The sequence below is a fragment of the Pantherophis guttatus genome, chromosome 2 (genome assembly GCF_059756535.1).
Source record: "Pantherophis guttatus breed Tessera chromosome 2, ASM5975653v1, whole genome shotgun sequence".
In the NCBI taxonomy this organism is placed as follows: Eukaryota; Metazoa; Chordata; class Lepidosauria; order Squamata; family Colubridae; genus Pantherophis; species Pantherophis guttatus.
The window spans coordinates 217,507,745-217,527,015 of NC_142064.1; the positions used below are offsets into that span (position 1 = coordinate 217,507,745).

General features: G+C 37.3%; 1 long non-coding RNA gene across 2 annotated transcripts in view; it reads left to right on the top strand.

The window, feature by feature from the left end:
* LOC132710835 (uncharacterized) overlaps nucleotides 1-18,158 on the top strand; it is a 40,478-nt gene extending 22,320 nt beyond the window's left edge. The window contains exons 4-6 of one of the 2 annotated variants that reach the window (XR_015731963.1): nucleotides 10,326-10,503; nucleotides 11,527-11,619; nucleotides 18,041-18,158. This is a non-coding gene — a long non-coding RNA (uncharacterized LOC132710835). Of the gene's footprint in view, nucleotides 1-10,322; nucleotides 10,504-11,526; nucleotides 11,620-18,040 lie in introns of both variants that reach the window. The other variant, XR_015731964.1, reaches the window with a different exon arrangement.
* Nucleotides 18,159-19,271: the final 1,113 nt, after the last annotated feature.

A 19,271-nucleotide genomic window follows, 5' to 3' on the forward strand; every position in this document is an offset into this window, starting at 1 on the left:
ATCCAATACAATATAGATGAAAACTTCTTCAATATTTACTGAAAAGGTTCCTATTATTATCCAGTGATCAAAGATCTTATATTTGTAAAAAGAGAATGTCACTGGTGACTGTTCTAAATGCTACTGTCAGGAATAACTTGCAGAAAATGTGTATTAAAATCAGATGACTATAGCAGAAACAACATGATTAAAAGAGGTGCTATAGGCCTTCCTGAAAAATAATCAGGAAATGCGGGTAAACATTTTTATGGATAATGGTTGTGGTGATGGTGATGAAGATGATGGTGATGATGAAGAAGATGGTGATAGTGATGATGATGATAAAAACTTTAACTATGCATGTTTCTCTCGCTCTCTCTCTCTCTCCCACAGCTTCAAGTATAAATCACAACTGAATGGTGAAAAAAATTAATATCATTTTCTTGTCTTTTTTTTTCTTTTCATAATGCCATTTACAATTTGCAAACTGATTTGCAATTTCTATCTTTTTTTAATCTTCTGGTTACTGTTAGCATAGCATAGCATGTCACTGTAGAAGCTTAATTTTTGAGCAATATTTATAGCTCAGGAAATTTCTTATTGATATATTGGTTTTATTACTAAAGTATCGCTAATGAGTTCCCTAACATCTTCCCTCTAATCTTTTTCTCCAAGATTTAATTGGCAACACTTGGAGATTCTCAGCTGGAATTGCTTAAGGTGATAGTTTTACATTCCTAATCAACCCACATCAAAGCCAATAAGATGAGACAGACAGACAGACAGATATACAGATAGATACATGCACATTTATACCCACACAAATTATAAAATACATAATATTCAACTGACAGCCATAATATTACTCTAATTATAATTGTAGATGATAATTGCCAATTAAGGCATTATCACATTAATGAAAGTATATTGTAGTACATTAGGAAATAATAACCCTATGGAATGCTGAAGCATTAGTTATTTAAATTAGTTACATTCTAGATATTTTTTAAAAAAAATAATTTGAACTATTTTTCTGTAACAAATTTATGGTGATTAATACTGCCAGATAATAAATCTAGGCTAAATTGCTTCTTCCTTTTGGCTATTTTTTAGGAAACCGTTTGTCCACTTATTTAATAAGCATTTGTTCTTCATGCTGATTTTACTTATTTATTTATTCAAATTTTCAGGCCCCCCCCCCCCCCCATTTCAGCTAAGTGGTTCTAAGCAGCTTACAATTCTAAGACTTTAAAACAATTAAGACAATAAACAATGAGAAAAATATACAGCAGCAAAAAGTTAACTGTAAAGCCAAGAAACAGGGCCTTAACCCATTCAGAACCCAGGTACACAGCCATTTTTTAAAAGCCTTATAAAGGGCCAACAGGGTTGGGTCAGATTGGTCAGTAGGGTTATGTCAACCCAAGAGTTCCCTCGTTCTATGGTAATACTATTTGATCTCATGGATTATAGTTTGTAGCCCTTCTCATTAGTTATAATACCACTGCATGATCCTTATTAACTAATAGCAATAGCACTTAGACTTATATACCGCTTCACAGTACTTTTCAGCCGACTCTGAGCGGTTTACAGAGTCAACCTATTGCCTCCAGCAATCTGGGTCCTCATTTTACCCACCTTGGAAGGATGAAAGGCTGGTGAGACCCAAACTGCCAAACTCTGGCAGCCAGTGATCAGAGAAGTAGCCTGCAGTACTGCATTCTAACCACTGTGCCACCAGGGCTAATGTGCCAAGCAAAAAGGAAAGGTATTCTCTCTAGGGTAGGAGAAACTTGATGGCAGAACAGGAAGAAAAAACAAAGATCCATATATATATCTAGCATCAGTTTCTTTATAAACTATTTCAGTGCCCAAATCTGAAAAATAAAGTGCCACCTAAATAATCCACAGCTCTACATTAACTTAAAATGCACATCTTTATGGAGCATCAAGTCAATGTCAACTCTTAGTGACCACATAGTTATAAATTCTTTAGGAGAGTTTGTCCCCAAACTGGTCCTTCATGTCTTCCAATGGTACACCCGTTGCCATTCCGGTTCCAATTCCATTCCAATTTAGTCCGCCCACCTCACTGATGGTCATCTTCTTCCCCTCCACCTTTCCAGCATTAAAGATATTTCCAGAGAATTAGGTACTTGCATAATGTGTTTGAATAAATCACACATATGAATGCAAACAATGGGGCATATGATAATTTATGAGAATGGTACCTTCAAATATCTTTGTACACCATTGGTTCTTAACTCTTCGTAGCTTAAGTCCCACCAGGCAATATAAACAAACTGGATTCCAGCATGATCAAAACAAAAGGTCTTTTCCCCCAAGAAGAATATTTCAGTTTATTATCATTATGTTAATATATTAAACTTTAATATATTAAATGGTTAATTAAAGTTTCAATGACTTAGATTAATTAACATTCTATTGACTTAGATTTCTTCTGAATTTCATTTGTGGCACAGATACTAACAAGAAAAAAAATCATTGCCCTATATTACAGTCTTCTACAGCATCCAATGCAAAGGATGCTGAGGCTGGGATGCCTACATTTATGGAGATTACATACAATTCCACTAAAGTGAAGGTAATTAAATATGGCCATTTGCATGGAAATGGGTAGTAAGGTCTTATAAAAATAATGGGTTGTAGCTAGATGTTTGGTTTGAAGTATCATCCATGCACAGGGGGTGCTCTATCTAGAAAGCCAGGAACACAGTTCAAGGTTTTGTCCAGATCATTCCACTGAAATGCCTAAGAGAACTTTCACTAACTTACATTGGTTCACCAACTGCAAATCTAATAAAATTACATTACCACAATATTTTCTATTTGGAACTGTCTTTGAAGGCACTTTCACAACCTTCAGCCAGTAAAATATGCTGCTGGCAGTTTGGCCATTTACATGATATTTGCAGTTTTAGAAATTGCTTGTAAGTATGGATCACCATCTATTCTGGGAGGGTAGAAATGGTTGGGATCATCTTCTACGACCACCAGGAGCCATGGTGGTGCAGTGGTTAGAATGCAGTATTGCAGACTAATTCTGCTGACTGCCAGGGGTTTGATCCTCACTGGCTCAAGGTTGACTGAGCCTGCCATCCTTCCGAGGTCGGTAAACTGAGGATCCAGATTGTTGGGGGCAATAAGCTGACTCTCTAAACAGCTTAGAGAGGCTGTGAAGCTCTGTGAAGAGGTATATAACTCTAAATGCTATTGCTATTCATCCCAAACCCACCACAAATATGATCCCACTCAGTACATTGAAAACAATATTGTACTGGCTCAAGAATTGTTGCCTAGTTTGCCTGTTGCATTTTATTTTCTGCTAGATAAAATCCCGCATTTTGATAGGTTCCTGTGCACAGTAGGAGAAAGCACTCTCACATGGGTCAACAGTTGCCTCCATGCAACTCCAATCTCTTCTTTTCAGTTATAGTTGCCAATTCTCTTGAGTACTGTACTGCAATGGTTATAATATGATATGATATGATACATAAAAGATCACCGGTTTGAAACCTAAGAGAAACAATATATATATATATAGCTAGGCATTTTCCCCTGGACATCTTTTTAAAAAATTCATCGGTACACTATTGAAATGCAGTAACTTCCTGCCTGCCCCCCAGTTCAGATAGCCAAATCAATAAGTCCGTTGCAGTATTTGCTCATTTGGGATACTTGAAAGCTAGGGTTAAATCATTCTACCTCAATTGCCAAGAAAATCAATGAAAAGATGCACCGGTGAACTAAGACTCAGAAAGAAGGGAGTCCAAAACCTTTGAGAGATGGGATAAAATATGAATGCGTGTATAACTGCTCTAAAGTCACTAGTTTACATCTTTTTCTGTCTCTTTTTTATTTCTTTCTTACATACATTTAATATAATTGTGGGATCTGGGGCAGTGGTGAAATCTAAAATTTGTTACTATCGGTTCTGTGGGCGTGGCTTAGTGGTGGTGGGGGGTAATGTGAAAAAAGGCATGGCCATTTTTTTTTTTTTTTACTTTTAAAATCATTTTTTCTACAACCTCTTCGGTGAAGAGGTTGTAAAAATTGCTTTCAAAAGGCTCTGACGATCCCAGCTGAGTTGCCTGATCAGGCAACTCAGCTGGGATCGTCAGAGGCATTTAAAAGGGAAAAAAGGGTTTTTTCCTTTTAAAAGCCTTTGACAATCCCAACTGAGCCATGCAATCATCAGAGGCTTTTTTTTTTCTTTTAAAAGCATTTTTTCAGCCGAAGAGATTGTAGAAAAAATGCTTTTAAAAGTAAAAAAAAAAAGCCTCTGATGATTGTGCGGCTCAGCTGGGCATGGGGAGGGGGGGCAGGGATTTTTGCTACTGGTTCTCTGAACCACCTGCCTCCATCGCTACTGGATCGGGCAATCCGGTCCGAACTGGGAGCATTTCACCCCTGATCTGGGGTCTGACTGGGGTCTGGCTAGGAGAAAGTTTAGAACAGTAAGCTATGTATTTGATCCACTTGCAAATTGCTATTCCTACCATATCTATTCTTCTTATTCTTCGCATTATTCCTGCCATGTCAGGGGGTCTGCAGTTTAGCATCTCACCTGCCACCATGTGATCTGCAGCATCACACATGTCTGCATCTCAAGTGTTGTGTCAGTTTTGGTGCATAATGATGCAAAATTAAAATCCTGGCTGACTTGTTGCAGAGTCTGATGCCTGCCTACCCCTTCTGGCAATGGCGAAATTTCCCTCTGTATTCGTTATGATGTAGTAATAGTTCATTATGTGCTGAAATTTGTCTGTGAAACATGAACTTGTGTGGCAGCTAGTATTCAATCACCTAGGAGCAAAATGCAACAACTAATGCATTTCAGTTTTCAATGAGAGTTAAATTTAAATAGTGGATAAAAAAAATGGGTTTTTTGAATTACATTAGTAGCTTGTATGCAGTTCTATCTTCCATTTACTTAGCAGCATTAGACTAAACTTTGTAGGGGGAAAAAACAAATTATACACATTACATAAAATGAAATGCCATAGAGTTAAAAAGTAGAGATCCATTACAATTGGGCATCAAAGTGGTTTTTTACTTGAATTAGAATCTTTAAAGTGTTCTAAATCAAAGAAAACAGGCCAATCCTGAACATTTCCTGCCATCCCCTTCAGTAACCTCATCTCTCCCTCATAATTTGAGCTTCTTGCCTTTTACTGGGTGGTTCCTTCTCTTCCTTCTCCTTCTCCTTCTCCTCCTCTTCTCCTTCTCCTTCTCCTCCTCCTCCTCCTTCACTTCCTCCTCCTCCTCCTCCTTCTTTTCCTTCTCTTCTCCTTCTCCTTCTCCTTCTCCTTTTCCTCATCTTCCTCCTCCTTCACCTCCTCTTCCTCCTCCTTCTCCTCCTCCTTCTCCTCCTCTTCCTCCTCCTTTTCCTTCTCTCTCTCTCTCTCTCTCTTTCTTTCTTTCACAAACACCATTCTTTAGAAAACCTTCAGACAAATTTACAATGTTTCACAGAGGTGGGATAATTGAACATAAACTATTTTTTGCTAACACAACTAACAGCTGTGATCCCAGAGAAATCCAGCCATGATGAAATAGAGGAACCGATAAAACAAAAAGAACAACAACAAAAAAAACTCTCATCAGCAAGAAATCTAATATAATTCTATAACAAATGATCAATAGTTTGAATGAGTCCACAAACTGGACCTAAATTATCATCCACTTATTCCTTGTAGAACAGAGCCCTCAAGAAGGAAACTTGCCAGGTATCCATAAAGTGGAAAAACAATAATATGTGGGCAAAAGGAATATAGCTTTCATCAACATCCATTGATTTTGGCAAAAAAAAAACACGTTTTTTTTTTCCTTTTATGGTTGAAAACATAAATTTAGTATAACATCCAGTATTTCTTGAGGGGCAAAATCATAATCAGCAAAATATGAGAAAGGCTAAGCTAAAGAATAGAACTTACACTGCATTTTCTAATGCTGTCCTGCAATTTTGCAATAAATACTCTATCATTTTGTTAGCTCATATTTTATTTATTTTATTTATTTAATTTATATACCGCCCTACTCCCGAAGGACTCAGGGCGGTGAACAGCCAAATGGTAAAAATACATAGATACAAAATTTAAAAACAAAGTAAAATCAAATTAAACAAATTTGGCCCGAATGTATTAAAACCCCAATCATTTAAAAAACCAATTAAAATTTGTGTAATTAAAAAGAGGGAAAAGATTAGGCCAGGCCCTCCTGGTGGAATAAAAAGGTATTAAGAGCGCGGCGGAAGGTGCGCAGATCCGGGATCCTCCGTATCTCCGGAGGGAGCTTGTTCCAGATAGTAGGTGCCCCCACAGAGAAGGCTCTCCCCCTAGGGGCCACCAGTCGACATTGTTTGGCCGACGGCACCCAGAGGAGCCCCTCTCTATGAGAGCATACCGGCCGGTGGGAGGCTATTGGTGGTAGTAGGCGGTCCCGTAAATAACCAGGTCCTAAGCCATGGAGCACTCTAAAGGTGGTAACCAAAACCTTGAAGCGCACCCGGAAGACCACCAGGAGCCAGTGCAGCTCGCGCAGGAGAGGTGTTACATGGGAACGCCATGTCGCTCCCATTACCACCTGCGCGGCCGCACTCTGTGCCAGTTGGAGCCTCTGGGTGCTCCTCAAGGGGAGCCCTATGTAGAGAGTGTTACAATAGTCCAAGCAGGAGGTGACGAGGGCATGAGAGACCATGCGTAGGGAGTCCCGATCCAGAAAGGGACGCAACTGGCGAATCAGGCGAACCTGATGGAAAATCCTCCCGGTCACAGCCGTCAAGTACTCTTCTAAAGACAGCCGTGAATCCAGGAGAACGCCCAAGTTGAATCAAATCATGTTTCAAGGTATCTCATTAAAAAAAAAAACAGGCTGGGCTGCTCAAAGTAATATCTAGTACTGTCCTGTTCCCCACCCCCCTTTTGCTGTGTTTATCATCACAAAGATTATATCTTTCTGTTGTCCCTACATGGAGCTAAAATCTTAATCCAACAACTTTCCCTTTCCCCTTTGAATTTAGATTACAGCTTATGTCGCTGTCTGAGTAGCTCAACCTTCCTTGTCATTAAATTAAGGCAGCTGGTTAATTTACAGGTTTTACAGCAGGAGTAAGTAGCTTCCAGCAGCTCAGAGTTCATAATTAGATGATGCTGTACAGAAAATGATCTCCGCCTCCTGGAATCTGCCAGATGTAAATTCTCCTGGCAGAGGAGACCTGCAGAATACCTTCTCTTCCAGACCTGATGGGGCAGGCAGATGTCATCTGGGAATGGTGGTCTCTCAGATAACCCATCCATGAAGGCTTTAAAGGTCAAAACTATCTCCATGAATTAAATTGTATTGGATATGGAAGCAGTTTGGCAACCAACACAGCTCAGAAAGCAGAGGTGTGATCTGTACCTCTCTAGCATACAGATAACTGCACTTTACCCCAGTGGCATTTTGCACCAAGCTGAAGCTTGTAAATACATTTTAAGGGCAGCCCCACGTAGAGTGCATTACAGAAATCCAAATGGGGGTGGTGGGGGTGGACAAAACCCAGAAATGGCATCAAAGAGCTTAGGCAGAGAAAAATTGCTGTGCAGCAAAGAGCTGTGGTGCCGCAATGGTTAGAATGCAGTACTGCAGGCTACTTCTGCTGATTGCTGGCTGCCAGCAGTTTGGCAGTTCGATTCTGACAGGCTCAAGGTTGACTCAGCCTTCTATCCTTCCAAGGTCAGTAAAATGGGGGCCCAGATTGTTGGGGCAATATGCTGAATCTGTAAACTGCTTAAAGTGGGGCTGCAAAGCACTGTGAAGCGGTATATAAGTCAAAGTACTATTGCTATTGGTACAACAGCTGCAAATTCAACTGATATATTAGGGTGGGGTACGAAATTTTCTATAATAAAAGAATGTACAAACTTTGGTCAACCTAGAAGTATGGACAAAATCGTATAAATATGGAATTTAGAGGATAACTATATCCCAAACTACTAGTTAGAAAATTTGAACTGATAAAAATCAAAACCAAATAAAATTGTACACTATATTCAACCACGGGCATGCTTTCTGTTAATTACCTTGAAGGTTGTCCACAGTCTTTTTATCTTGTATTTCTATCCTGCTTTAGTCATCCTATCTGTTTTGATAATAGACAAAATTTAACAAAAAAACATTTCTTTTTAACAGTGTTTTATGTAGCAATATCTCCAAAGCTGTTAAAATCACACATTATGGTGAAAATGCCTCTCTTTATCATTTGATTTTGGTGATAGTTTTAGAGAAAAAAATCTCCTTCTAAAACGTCTATCTAACATCCATTTCTAAATTGATTATAGAGCCTTTTTGGAATGAGAAAGAAGCAAACCTGGAATGGCTCGTTAGCATTTTTGTTTTCATGTCCTCTGTATCACCAGCCAAAGAATGTGCTTTTCATTTATACCTACCTGGTATTTTACATGGAGCTGACAAACACTTCAGCGCATTTAAAGAAATGAAGATGTATCATAGTAATGATATGTTATTTTTTCCACACCCTTCGCCTACTTACATGTGAAGAGTAATTTAAATCAACTTCCAAAGCATGGCTTGCATTACTATACTGAAATGTAGGTAAGTCAAACACTGTGAATGGATGGTAGGAGGAAGAGATTTTTTTAGAAACCTTTAAATCCATATCCAGAAAATTAAATCATACTTCATTGATTGGTAGTTGCATTTTCTGTAAATATATTTTCAAAATTTAAGAACTCCATAACATTTTTAGCAACAAAGAATTTATTTTCTGAAAATATTTTCCAAATATATAAACTCAATTCCTGCAGAATATAAATTAATCTGGAAATAATATTAATTTTGGGAATGTTCATCTTTCCCTAAATGGTGACGTTTAATTACTCCCATCTAGTGATCTATAAAAAAAACTCTATATATTGTATTTATATTATATACTACTAATTGAGTTTTATCATTTGATATACACATACTTAAATATTTAATAGATTTGATACAAATGTAGACTTGATATTGATCTGGAATTGAAAATTGATACTGATATTGAAACAAACAAATATTCTTTTGCCTTTGTGTGCATGGAGAACATTAGAAAGGGAGGGAAGGAAGAGGAGGAACTGGATAACTGATAGATGTTGTTTCGATCTGCAGTGAAAAAGATGCCACCTTTTCTTAATCAGAGATTTTGGAGAATAATTTGTTATTCTCTTCTATGCTTTTTCCTTGTTCTTTCTCAGCTAAATAGGAATGTGTGAAAAGCTTTCATGAAATTACAGATGGGAGTTACAGTTTTTGCTGTTTCCAAAGGAGATTTCCAAAAAGCAACTGGACTTTCTTGATTTTTTCCTTGAAAATATTTCACTTCTCAGCCAAGATTCACCAGAATTGAAGAAGCTTCTTGGATGTTTTTAGGAGAAAATAACCCAAGAAAGTCCAGTTGCCTTTTGAAAAGCACCTTTGGAACAACCATGGCCAGCGATGACTGAGAATTTCCAAACATTTTTGGTGTTTCATATTTTTCCTTCCAACTAACCACATTCTCTACATTCCATGAGGATTTTCCTTTTTGTGCTCATCTGATTCTTTCACAATCTGATTCTGACTCTAGAAGTTAACTTTCATGTTCTGTTGATGTCACTGGTATGTTTTTATGCTACTTTAATCCGTATCATTTCCCCCCCCCCTCTTCCACTTTTGGCCCAGTCAAATCATGTTCTATGTTATCTCATCTAGTTCTTAGACTAACACATATCAGTAAAATTATACATAATTCACATAATGTTTTGTGGTGAGTGAATTCTTTAGTTTGTTTTGTAAATTGTATTACTTGTGCAAACATTTATTTTGCATGTAAAAACTGGTGTGAGCTGAGTGACATACAAAAGTATTTTTATCTAGTGAAGCATATTCTAAGTAACCACACTTTTTAGAATCAATATGATGAGTTTTGAGATTATAGTAAACCATGGGTGGTACTACTAGGTAGAAGAAGCAGAGTCAGAAGTTGTTGGTCCTGTGCTTAGTTCAGTTGAAATGTTGTATCTTCAAAGAAGCTATAAATATTGATCTATTATTTGCAGATAGGAGCTGTTTGGAAAAAGATAGCTACTGCCATTTCTGAAGCTACCAGAAAAGGGATGTTTTGGGGGGAGGAGATGAAACTGAATAACTGAGAAATTGGAACAGAAACCCTGGCAGCAGTGAATCCATTCACAGAAGATGTGGAAGAAGATTTCTAGTGGGCACTGAGGTTCCTAAGGGAGTCACTGGTGACCTAAGCTGATCAGCAGATAGGAGATCTCTTCCACCTATTTGCTCTCTTGCAGAAGGCCATATTAATGAAGATTGGGGAAAAACCAAAACAGAAGCACCCATACCGCCAGATGGTTCTCTGATGTTTATCATAAACCAGTGATTATTGTAAGTAGAGGACCAGCATTAAGGCAATAGATCCAAGTCATCAGAGAATGCAGCATAGTCCCACTTTAAGGGGACAACAGATCCCAGGTATGTTATTTAATTATACTTTGAAAATATCCTAGCATAGACAGGCACTGAGAGTGCTATGTTCCTACAAGTCTGGTCTTGAACTTGAGAAGACACTTTACAAAAATCAGAATGCAAAGCATTCCAGCATCAAAGCCACCGTATTGCGCATATGTCTCTGAACTTTGCCAAATTTCATCCCTTCAATCTCTTTGCCTAGAGATTTTACTCAGTTATATATATCTTAAAATGTCATCCATATGTGGATTTCCGATGGCAGCCAATAGGAGGAATTATGTTTATGCTTCTAAATCTTGCTTTGAATTTAGTTCCAACTCAAACTGGATAGTCTCTAGTTTGCTTTGTGGCCATTTCCTTATTAGTGATTTATAGCTTCTTGTATTGTGGTGATATAATGAAGACATAATAAATGTCTTCATTATGGTACCTTACAGCAATGATTGGATAATGCTATCAAATGCTACAAATAAGAAAATAGCTTCAGTTAAACTTGATTGCTTTTCTAATCACTACATTTAATATTGAGTGAAATCTGAATTACTTATGGAAACCTCTAAAGGGGAATGAAACCTGATGGAGCTGAATTTATTTTCTGGAAAATAAAGTGATATAAGAAATGAAAGCATCTAGGTAAATAACATCCTGATGTCTACTTATTTATTCATTTATTTGTTTCCATTTATATGGCCACCCATCTCAAATTCATGATTCTGGGTGGCTAACAATAATCAAAAATAACATAAAAGCCTAAAGAAATTAGGAACCATCAACATATTTGTAATCCATAGCCAAATAAAAAGCCACAACATAGATTGATACAGCAATTTCATAGGCTCAGACACCACCCAGATCCACAGGCTCAGTGACAAAACTTTACAGAGATTAAACACTTTAAAGCAGAGGTGTCAAACTCAAGGCCCCACACCCCTTCTTTAAAGCCTTGCAAAAGGATCAGTCTAAAGGGGAATGATTTTTCCAAGGTCATCACAAAAATTAATTTTCCATTTCATTCTGCATTATAAGGTTCCAATAATGAAAAAAAAACAAAAACAAGCAAACTATAAAGAACAATGTCCACGAAAGGAAGAGTATGAAAGTCCTGTGCAGACATCAAGGGTGAGTGTGCTAAACTCAGTTAGTTTGTTAAGAAAAGAACAAGGTGACAGATAAACAGGCTGTGGTCAGAGTTGCTGCACTTCTTCATCACAAATAACCAAGAAACACTAAATTTTAACAAGGAGAGAAATAAGGCTGAAAGGTTCCCATTACATATAGATAAACACTGTTCCGCCCAAAATAAAAGTCACCTTTTAATACATCTGAATTTCAGATTGTGTCAGATCTGGAAAGCAAGCACATGGGTAGGTGATATAAATAATAAAATAAAAGGGTGAACAAGAGGATAGGTTTTTCTAAAGGAGACAGGAATGAGCATAGTAGTCTCACCTTCTTGTTCTTCTCTTCTACGAGTCGATGCAAGCATTTCAAGTGGGGAAACTTCTCTATGGAACCTCTCTCTATGAATAGACAGATTCTCCACCTCAGACATTCTAATAAGTGGAAGGCAATGAGAGAACATGGGGATGAGTGGTGGTATTCAGCCGGTTCTATCCGGTTCAGGCGAAACGGTAGCGGCAGCTGTGGGAGGATCCGCACACCCGCCCAGATGTCATCACGTTCCATTTATCCACATTTTTGACACTCTGCGCATGTGCGGCAGGCTCTGTGCACACACTCACATTTGCGAACCGGTAGCAAAGGTAAGTGAATACCACCCCTGATGGGGATCTATCGATCAATCTGTCTGTCTGTCTGTCTGTCTGTCTGTCTGTCTGTCTGTCTATCTATCTATCTATCTATCTATCTATCTATCATCTACAGTATCTATCTATCATCTATCTATCTATCTATCATCTATCTATCTATCATCTATCTATCTATCATCTACCATTTATCTATCTATCTATCTATCTATCTATCTATCTATCTATCTATCATCTATCTATCATCTATCATCTATCTATCTATCTATCTATCTATCATCTACAGTATCTATCTATCATCTACCTATCATCTATCTATCATCTATCTATCATCTATCTATCATCTATCTATCTATCATCTATCTATCATCTACAGTATCTATCTATCATCTATCTATCTATCATCTATCTATCTATCATCTATCATCTATCTATCTATCATCTATCATCTATCATCTATCATCTATCTATCTATCTATCTATCATCTATCTATCTAGACTATCTATCTATCATCTATCTATCTATCATGATGCAGTGGTTATAATGCAGTACTGCAGGCTAATTCACTGCTCATTCTAGGAGTTCGAGTCTCACTGGCCTTCCATCCCACCGAAGTCAATAAAATGAGAACCCAGATTGTTGGCGGCACTATGCTGACTCTGTAAACCACTTAGAAAGGGCTATAAAGCACTGTGAATATATAAGTCTAAGTGCTATTGCTATCTGTCTGTCTGTCTGTCTATCTTTCTATCATCTGTTTCATAATAATAATCTGAAATATTCAGATATAGTCTGATGTGATCTCAGACATGGGGTTTGGCAAGTAGAAATGCTTGACTGCACCCTATCTTAACTTCTCTATCCCTTTGTAAAACTAGGCCATGAAGATGTGGCATTTTGTAGAATTGTGTTTCTTCATTCTCTGATTCAAGAAATAGTACAGAAGAAAGTGGGTAAACTGATATATAAGCCATGGTTGCCCCACACTTTCATCTCACCTTTCTGAAAGTGAACTAAAGGTTTAAGGTAAAGACCAGATGAACTTGTTTTTTTATTAAGGCCCTTTTATTACTTCCTAAATATAGCTCCTTCCCAGAAGCTTTTAAAAGTAAACTATCTGCAAATCAGCAACTGGATACTTGAGTGACATTTCTAATATGCATGGATAGAGAGTATTATATAGTAGTCAATTTTGTGTTGTCAAAATAGGGCACCAAAGCTTTAAAAAGACACATTATTGCTAATTTCCACTGAAGTGAGGGTTCAGTGGTCACGAGCATTTATTTGATCAGGTGAAAAGAACCGATGAAAGATTCATTAAGTATACTTCAGTGCTGCAGTAACCTGTCCTGTGGATCATGCATTGTTTTATTTACCCAACTTCTATTTTAAAATCAGCAAGAAACATTAGTTGAACCAAAATAAACTCTGTGAGAATGGAAAGGATTACCTACTTTGTCTTCTAGCAGAACTCAACTGAATGCAGTATTAGGGTTTTTGAGTGTTCAGTGAGTGATCCAACAGCGTATTGTGTTCTGTGTTTGCACCTTGTTTTGGTAAGCAAAAGGAAGTTTTCCTTTTAAATATGCCCAGTTTGTGGGCATTATCCGTGAACCGCAGATGTCTTCCAAATGATTCTAGAAATAGGCCGCCACGTCTTCCATAGGGAAGAAAAAGGTGATTTTCATGAGGTCCAGTGCTCAGAAACCTTTGGCTGATCAGGTTGCACTCTCTTCTGCCAAGCCTTTTTTATTTAATTATTACTTTAAAAAGCAACAACAATAAAAGGAAAAACAAAGAGAAAGGGAAAAAATAGATATACATGTATATACATATATACAGTGGTGGGATTCAGCCAATTCGCACCACTTCGGGAGAACCGGTTGTTAACTTTCTGAGCAGTTTGATGAACTGGTTGTTGGAAGAAATCATTAGGGCAGAGAACCGGTTGTTAAATTATTTGAATCCCACCACTGCATATATACATGAACTTTATATTATAGCAAGGGTTGAAATGAAAACATGATAATTATAACAGATTTTTTTTAAAAAAAAAGTTTTTCCTCTGTATCCTCTCCAGCATATATTTTTTTTAAAATGATCAAGTTAGTCCACAGGAGTGTTAAATGCACATAAAAAATTATGGGGCTTTGATTACATCTTTGCATCCATTGGCCTTTTTTTCAGTCCTCCTGCAGATGTCCCTGATTATGTGCTACAGAAAAGCAGCTTAGCAAATCACCAGATGAAGTGGTTCTAGCATATACTTGGATAGATGTCTGTTGTGTTGTAATTAAGGCTTATTTTGTTTTTAACTAGAAAAGGGAACTTATTTCGCTTCAGTCTCTGCCTAATGAACTTTAGATGGGGAGACACAGTTACTTCTAGCCTCCTGACAACGCACTTCTTTCTTCAACACATCATATAAGGTTCCTGTCTTCCTTATTTGATGCAGAGAATATTTGCTCACAAAGCACTTGTTCAGCCATTTTACCAATGAGAGATAATTGATAAGGTAATTGGTACATTGTATAGACATCACCCTCAGGCATCTCAGATCTAGCTGCACTACTCAAGCAATTTTTCAGAAAAGTCAACCATAATCAAACTGAGCTTGTCTTCTGCTAAATTTATGCACAGGTCCATATACTGTAATTTTTGCGGGTAATATTATCAAAGTAGGTTCTTACAGGTTGGTGGTTTTGCTTTGTTGTAATTCTCCAATCTGATTCAATGTTTTAACCATGTTAATTCATGCTTGAGAGAGAATATATACATATGGACATAGATTTATCATTCTATCTTATGATAACACTTCCGGCATCCAATATGAATGGGAGAAAAGACTTGATGGGCCAAGCCAAATATCTCATGATAATCATCCAGATGCAAGCAGGAAGCGCCAAAGCATGAGCAAAATGATTAGAAAGTGCAATTTGCAAAAGGGTCCTCTATGGTTGGAGGCAAGATGTGGCTAATTCCTTGACTCCCATTGCCCAAACCCATGGAAAATCACTGTCCTGGGGTTTCCTACCAAGGAGCAGCTGTCTGGAACACAAGTGGGTGATCTCTCAGCCTCTCTTTATCTAGGGAGATTCTGAAGAACCAGCTTACTTACCAGTTACTTGTATTTTGCCACAGTTGTCAGCTCCGCTTTGGTGAAAACATTTTCAATTCAACATGCCTTCCCCAGAAATTCCTTTATCATTGATATGCTTATGACCCAACTCCAACAATTTAAGGAGAAGCTCAGTCACTATTCTGAATATAAGTTAAAGTAGCATCTTGCATCATTATGAGAAAAATAGATATGTATAATGTGTGTGTGTGTGTGTGTGTGTGTGTGTGTGTGTGTATCATCATCATTATCTTCATCATAATCATCCTTTCTAGCCATTGTGTATCCACTGCAGGATGAAAGCCTCTTCCACATGTTTCCAACCAATATGGTCCTGAGCTTTCTTTTGCCCACAACACTTGCTGATGACATCTTGTTTAAGGTCTCTTTCATCAACCTTTTTATCAAGTGGGATCCATTCTATGACTGCCTTGCTCCACCTACCATCAATTTTTCTTGCTCTGTGACAAGCCCATTTCCATTTCAATTCTTTTACTCTCTTTATTTTGGCATTGCAATTAATCAAAAGTTTGTGTTATATTTAGCTCCCAGTAATGAAATCATTTTTTCTACTTAAACCAAATGTTCCCTAAATAGCCAATGAAAGGCCACATTCTGGCTGATCACTGCAGTGACTTCCAAAACTTTAGTATGAAACTATAAAATATAGCTTCATCTCATGCTGTGTCCATCTCTGGGAAAGCATCAGTAGCAAAATGAGGCATTTCAGTACACCAACCATCTGTCTAAACACTTCCACTTTTTGACTCAAGGCTATTTAACTATTTACTACATTTATTATTGAGATTTGGCTGTACATCTGTGAGTCTCACAGAGAACAGTTTGATTTTATATAAATATTTATATAGCGAGTACTTGCCCTCAATCTTTTTTTATTTCCACTAAAGCAAAAATGATAACACTGGGGTGATGTGATTTGACTTACATGAAAACATATTTAGATATATGCAGCAGGTGCCTCACAAATTCTCAATAACAAGATGTTCTTCATTATCATTACAGAGATTGGCTTTAGGCTAATAACTTTTCTGCTTTGCAGCTAGGCTACTGTAGGAACCATAGGTGGGAATGTTTTGTATTATTTTCTTCCATGAAGTAGTGGTACAATCAAGAACTGATTTTATTTAACGATCATGGGAATCTATGATGCTATATTTATTAAAAAGGAAGACAAAGCTTTTTTTCCCCCCATCTGAGGAATACCTTTGAAATAGTAAGGTTTTTTATTTTTGCCAAATAGATCCTCATTGAGAGTATTTCTTGAGGAGAGGTGCATACAAAATGTACATTGGGATCAACAATGTAGATCTACCATCAGCCATGAAGTTCGCAAAGCAACTTAGGGGTCTTTTGTAAACCAGTCTATCTTGGTTTGGGGTGTAGTGAAGGGAAGAAGCTATCTTGTGCTCAAGAGAAAAAGTGAAATCAAATCTAAGAAACCAATCAGGGCCTATCAGGGGAGTTTGAGTACAAAATACTTAATTTAATAATTTCAAAATAAAAATTGCTTTAAAGAAAATCTAAGTCCATGTAATACCAATTCTTAGGTCTTCTTTGAAAAACAAATTTGGGGGGTGGGGGAATGATTCAGTGAAATAATATGACTGGATTTACACTCAACTTTACATTCATAATGTGCATTGTATTTAAACAAGGGCTATAAACTGCAGTGCTTGGAGTCCTGCTCTGAGATCAATCATAAAGAAAGCAACCTTCACCACTATTACAAAGCAACATGCTTTGAGACATTGATGCTGAATTGCAGCCGATGAGCCCTTATACTTTCAGAGTACTGTATACCTCTGATGTCATTCAGAAAATGGATAGGAAACAGAACAGTGTGGAGTGTAATTTGTCTACCTTCATGATCCTGGGGCAGTTCCATTACTTAGAAGCAGGGCACCACAACACTCTTACTCTTTGGAAGAGCATTTCATTTGAATCATGATCAGAATAAGAAGTTCTTTTGAAGATCAACCCTGCTCTAAAACACACACACACATAATAGTTTTGATTTTCTGAATTCCATAACTCTATCTAGCTTTAGTGTAGAGTAAGCTATAAATGTGATTTAATAAACTGGAACATTCTTCTATATTGATCAGTTTGGAACTCAGTTGAGAACATGGAAAATTGGGCCAAATTTAACCAGTATAAATTCTAATTAAAAATTAAAATGCACTTAACTTTTGATTTATTTTATATCTCTACTTTTCAGCCTCATAAAATTATCAGATAATTTATTGTATAAATAATTTAATAAGTTGCAAATGGAGCTGCCTGTATTCTTTCTATAGATAAAAATAATACATTGACTCTACCCACTAGACACAGCTTTGTCTTTTTTCCATTGTATTGAAGCTATCAACCTCTCTCTGCCATTCTATCTGTCCATTCACTGCAATTTGTTTATGGGTGATCCTTAATCTTTCCTTTTCCTCTTCCCTGTCATCTCCTTCTTAAAGTGATTAGAAACCTTCCTCCCCTTGAGGAATGGTATGTCACAAACAATATATCCAGATGAAAGGGAAATACTTGACCAACTCACCTTGTCAGCTCTTTGATCTGTTTCTGCAACTTCCAACATTTCCTTCAGCAAAGATGAACAAACGAATCACTCTCTTGTTTGGACAGAGACATCAGCATGTTTTACATACAACAAAACACTGATCCTGTGCCACTCATCTTGTGGAAGAAAAAGATGGAGCCTTGTGAAATGGAAAACGTGTGTAGAACAAATGTTTTCAGGCAAGTGGGCCAACTCGATGTATATGACATATTTTAATAATTTTTAAAATATTATTTTCTATGGATTTCTATGGAATTTCTTCTACAAATTTGTTAAAATGCAGATAGTTATTAAATGTATAAATGTATTAATCCTTATTCTCATTCGTTATTTCTTTCTTTCTTAAAAACTGATATAGTCCACACAAAAAAGTTTTTGGTTCCAGGTAGCAGAAGCCTATCCCCAAATTATCTGTAAGAGAATCATTTCCAAATCTTGAATGATTTTTTTTTACTTTACCAAGCAAACACCCATTTAAAAGTGTTTTTCATGTATCCCCCTTGCTTGTAAAAACCAAGACTACCATGTTGTTTTATGATGTTCTACCTTTTATATGTCTTCTCCTCTAGAGCTCTAGAGTCTTCTCCTCTAGAGTCTTTGAGTCTTCTCCTCTAGAGAAGACTCAAAGTCTTCTCTTCCAGAGCTCACATTTTAGAAGAAGACCGAGACAAGATTTCTTCTCAGCATTGGCTGAAATGACTGCGAGTTGGGCAGTTTCAGCATCTGTTACAAGTACCTGCCTTGCAGTCTGAATCATTGCAGACTTGCTTAGCCTCGAGGCCACTTGACATACATTGAAGATCTTCCAGGATAGGGGATTTCAGTACCCTGAAGGCAAAGCCACAATCCACACATGCCAAAGCCATTCAACCTGGAATGAGCACATCAATGGTCTCCTTAGTTGGCTACTTTTGATGATTACTGAGAGTAGTTCCACAGAGCTGGCTTGAAAAGTTTCAAGGCAACAATTGCTTTATCAAGATATACAATGTTAACTTCATAAACAAAGAGAATTGTTCATTTCACCAATATGAATCATGTTCCCCAGTATGAATTCACTCACCTGATTGAATTTGCATCTACAGAGACCCAATTTGCGAAGCTATTCAGATCTGAACCACTGACATCAATAGCAATAGCTTTTAGGCTTATATACTGCTTCACAGTGCTTTACAGCCCTCTCTAAGCGGGTTACAGAGTCAGAATATTGCCCTAAAACAATCTGGGTCCTCATTTACCCACCTCGGAAGGATGGAAGGCTGAGTCAACCTTGAGCCTGGTGAGATTCGAACTGCC